This window comes from Solanum lycopersicum, chromosome 5 (assembly GCF_036512215.1).
Source record: "Solanum lycopersicum chromosome 5, SLM_r2.1".
In the NCBI taxonomy this organism is placed as follows: domain Eukaryota; kingdom Viridiplantae; phylum Streptophyta; class Magnoliopsida; order Solanales; family Solanaceae; genus Solanum; species Solanum lycopersicum.
The window spans coordinates 42,940,813-42,945,294 of record NC_090804.1 but is presented as its reverse complement, the minus strand read 5'-3'; the positions used below and the strand labels follow the sequence as shown (position 1 = coordinate 42,945,294).

Sequence of the window (4,482 nt, the reverse complement as noted above, 5' to 3'; positions counted from 1 at the left end):
ATATTTAAGTGATTTTTAATTATTTAAAAATATTTTAATATATGTAGTATTTTAATTAAAATAGTAACTTCTTAATTTTCCTCAAAATTATTTTATTTTCTATTTTATTTTCTTTCAATTCTAGCCAGTCCGAAATCTTATTTCAATATAACGACCATTTCATTTCAATAGCCTATTTCTATTACAATTTTGGTAATTTCAGATCTCATTCAATATTTTTCAGCTTTTAATTCCATCCATCCATCCTTCAAATTAAATTCTAGATCGAATCCTAGCCCTTTATCTCTTATTAAATCAATGGTCCAGCTTTAATCTACATATTCTAAATTAAAAAGACCCTAATCCCTAAAGAATTCTCATTCTCTTCTCCCTCCCTCAGATCAACCACCTCTCTCTCTCTCCCAAACTCCACTGACAACTTCTGTCTTCTCCGGCTCCTGTCTTCCGCTAGGGTGCCTCACTCTTCTTCTCTCCTCTCCCTAAGCACCGTTGCCCTCTCTCCAGCAGCGCCTCCCCCTCTCATTCCTTTTTTCTCTCTTTCTGGCAGCGAGTAGTTACACCGGAGAGCTTCCAGGAGACCAGCAATAGCCCGTAGCCAGGCGAGGCCATGGCGAACAGTAGGCGACGGAGCCTCTCTCCTCTACCGCTTCCTCCTTCTCTTTTCTATCTGCCCTATCTCCCTTCCCTCCTCTTCCTTATTTTTTTCTTCTCTCTTTGTAGGTCCAACAACATCCCACTAGACAACAGCCACTAGTGACAACGGCTTTGGCAGATGAGCAGGACAACCGGCCAACAAACAAGCAAACTCCAGGGATGTTTTCGAAAGTTTCAAGGGGATTAAACGATGGATCTTATTCAAAATTTTTCCGGGTACATTCATTTTAAATTATTAACTTACATATTAATACTTTCATTTTTCTTTTTCACCTACTGTTATTTTGGTTTCTTTGGAAGCTTCATGTATGCTTAATGTTGATTAACACCTTGTTTAAAGTATGTTAATTTACTCATATTGTGATTTAAATATGATCTAGGCTGGAATCAATTTTAATGGCTTGTTAGAACTTTATTGCTCTTCTGGAATTTATTCATGTGTTCATATGTTAATATGCTGCGAATATTTTGTTGGTGTAGTGTTGATTTCTTCTAATAAGATATCTGATTTTTACTAGACAAATTGACTAATTTCGTGGTACAAATCTCTGAATTTCCTCTTATTATTTGCTATCTCTCGTAATTGATTATCACATTAGCTGAATTGATACTATGGGTTAAAAATCGATACCTGTCGAATTAATTTTACTTTAATAATTCATTTATTGATATTTCGCTAGATTATTTCTTACTTTCTTATTTATGACTACTTTAATCATTTTCTTTTCATATTTAAGTTGCTCATCTATTTGATAAAATAAATTAATAATAAAATCCGATTTGACCATTATTATTTAAGGAAAATATTATTATTATTACTAATTTTTATTCTTACTTGTTTATATTTGGTTATGTCATATTTTCTTTTTGTTTAAAAAAAATCTAATTTTACTCTCTTTTAAATAAGAAAAATAATATATTAATTAATTCCCTGACATATTTTTTCTTCCCTAATGTGTGCCCCTCTTCTACTATATAAAGAGAATGCCTCATTCACTATCCAAGACAGACATCTTCAAAAGAACACCAGTTGTCTCATTGCTCATTCACTCTCACATCCTAATAATTGCTCATATAATCTCTAATCTTGAAATAAAAATAAGAATTTTCTAAGAAATATTCAAGTGCTTTCTTTGCCGTGTTGTTGTTGTGGTTTGGAAAATCTATCAATACTTCATTGCTGATAAATCTTCTGAATAATTGGTTAGCCCTCTTTATTATTTTAAATTTTGTTTTTGCATAATTATCATTCTTTTTTGTTGGAAACAAAAGGGAAGCATCCAACTTAGTTTCCTTATCCTTTGTCCCTATGTATGGTAGTATGTCTATGCATATTCTTTGTCCTTTTTATTTCTTATGTGTGTTGTTTATATATGTATATATCAATGTAATTTGTTACTATGAATATTATATATGACATTTATTTCTCATTGAGTATGTGTTACATTACCTCTTCTAGCAGGTTTTGAACTTAGAGTTAAAGTTGATGAAGAGTAGCCTAGAAGAAATTTCGGACGAAACTTCATTTATTTTAATGTTGTGTTATATTTTCATTTTTTATTATTACACTATGTGTATAATTCTCTAACCTTACATATAAATGAAATAAATTTGGTGGATCGCCTAAGGGGAGAGAATTATGTGCTAATTATCTCTTTATTTGCAAACTTATTTGTGCTAGAAAACATGCCTATATGTTTGTAAATATATTTGATAGTTTCTTAGTTGATAAAATAACTTTATATCTAATCATAAAATAAATTAATTTTTGCTTGATCATTTGGTTAATCTTGTCCTTTAATGTTTGAAACTAATTTTATTCAATTTTGCGTATTAAGTAATTGGTTATGACTAATTTGCTAAAATGTTAAACAAATAATTTGTGTGCATTTTGTACAAAATGATTCATTGAATAAAATATGCCTATGAAATTTATGCATTTATATGTCACTTGGAGTTAGAAATCATGCCTATATGTGTTATATACATGTGTTGATTATTAAATCACTTCGAAATCATGTTTATAGGAATTATCAACTATTTTTTAGCATGTTAATAAATGAATTATTTCTTTTTACTTTGTCATTTTTTGCAGCATGTTAATTACCTAGAAATCATGTTAATAGGCTTGTAAATTTTCAGCAAATCAATAATTGAAATAAAATTCGTTGTGCATACTTTCTATAACTTTTAAATAAATAATTCCTTTGAGTTGTTGCATCTAATAAATCGGTTACCGCTTAAAAAATTTGTGCATTAATAATAAAAACTGTTATCGTTCTAAAAAATATTTTCTGCATCTAATAAAATGACTGCCTAAGAAATATTTCTGCATTAATCACAATCTGATTTCTAATTGTTGCACTATAATCATTTTTCTTAAAAATATATTTTTAGCAGTACTAATTGATATATAAATATGTCACTGTTTTAAAAATAAATTTCCGCATAAAAAATAAATTTGTCATTTATCTAAAACAATTTCATGCATTAATAATAAATTTATTGCTTTACTTAAAAAATGCCTATTGTTCTAAAAAATTATTTCTACATTAATAAATAAAAGTTGCTACTTTAAAATGCTCTCAATTAACTTTTTTTCCACATGCTAAACACTGTTTCTTTTAGATAATTTGTTGTATTCATAATATTCTGCTATTTCTTTTGAATTTTTTTTTTGCATTTGTAATCATTTTTTTCCTTATTTTTAAAACCAATTCATTACTTCCTTTTTAACTATGTTCACACACTTAGCATGAAAATCTTTCACAATTATGTGTTGTTTGCAAGCATGTCTAATTAAAATTTAGAGGCCAAATTAAAACTTATAATGCTAACATGACCGTCTTGTTTGTCTTTTTGTTTCACTCTGTGTCTAGGAGGGCCTCATATTTTATTATATCTAAACCTACCCTACTAAGAGTCCAAGGCCTCCTGGACATTAGGTTGGAACGACTAGCCACCTTTAGGTACGAAATGCATGCAGTGGTGGGGTAGGGGTAGTTGGTCCTATGGAGATGATGACATTCACTGAGGCTTGAAAAGAAAAACTTTGGTTTCGTCTGTCCCTATACCATAGCCTATCGGAAAAATAAAAATAAAAGGTGAGTTATGATCCAAAAAGTCTCTTTTGAGTCTCTCTTCCCTATTATCCCTTTATTTGTTTGATAATTATATTTATTTGGGGTAACATAAAATAAAATAATAAATTTATTTGCTTACTTATTTGTTCCTTTTCTATCCTCCTGCTTATCTTTAAACTTTTATTTATTTTTATCACATAGTCTTACATGCTTATCTAATTAATTAAAATAAGAAGATATTTTTAATTGCTTAATATTATGTCATCACCTAGATAGCATGCATAAAATTAAATAAAAATGATGAAGCGACCTTATTTGCTACTTGTAACCCCCACATAAATTGCATGAGATACGGTCGGGACCCACATTTGTGGACCTCGAAGGATGTCTAACACCTTCCGCTCGAGGTAATTTTAACTCTTACCCTGATCTATGGCTCGTCAAACTTAGCTAGACTTAGTTAGGTTAGATAGGTTCCCTAACGCTTCTTAATTTGTTAGGTGGCGACTCTTCAAACTCCAAATCCCAAAAGAGTTGTTAGGCCGTGCACAAAATTTGTTTTGAGAAAAAATGGGGCCCGACACCTCTCTAACAAACATCAGAAGTTTCTTGAGTTTGACTTGTTACTATAGAAGTTTCTTTTGAAGAATTTTCATCCATAGGTTCCACATTTACCATGTTGATGAAGAAGAATGTCAAATTTCACTCGTCCGATGAGTATGAGAAAATCTTCTCACAACTGAAC

General features: G+C 30.2%; 1 long non-coding RNA gene across 3 annotated transcripts; it reads left to right on the top strand.

The window, feature by feature from the left end:
• Nucleotides 1–336: 336 nt before the first annotated feature.
• Nucleotides 337–2,302, top strand: LOC104647437 (uncharacterized). 3 transcript variants are annotated; one of them, XR_741595.4, is made up of 3 exons: nucleotides 344–617; nucleotides 721–870; nucleotides 2,117–2,302. It is a non-coding gene; the product is annotated as an uncharacterized lncRNA (long non-coding RNA). The 3 variants fall into 3 exon arrangements; XR_002027732.3 differs by having other exon boundaries at nucleotides 337–870; XR_002027733.3 differs by having other exon boundaries at nucleotides 337–870; nucleotides 2,114–2,302.
• The last annotated feature ends 2,180 nt before the right edge of the window (nucleotides 2,303–4,482 follow it).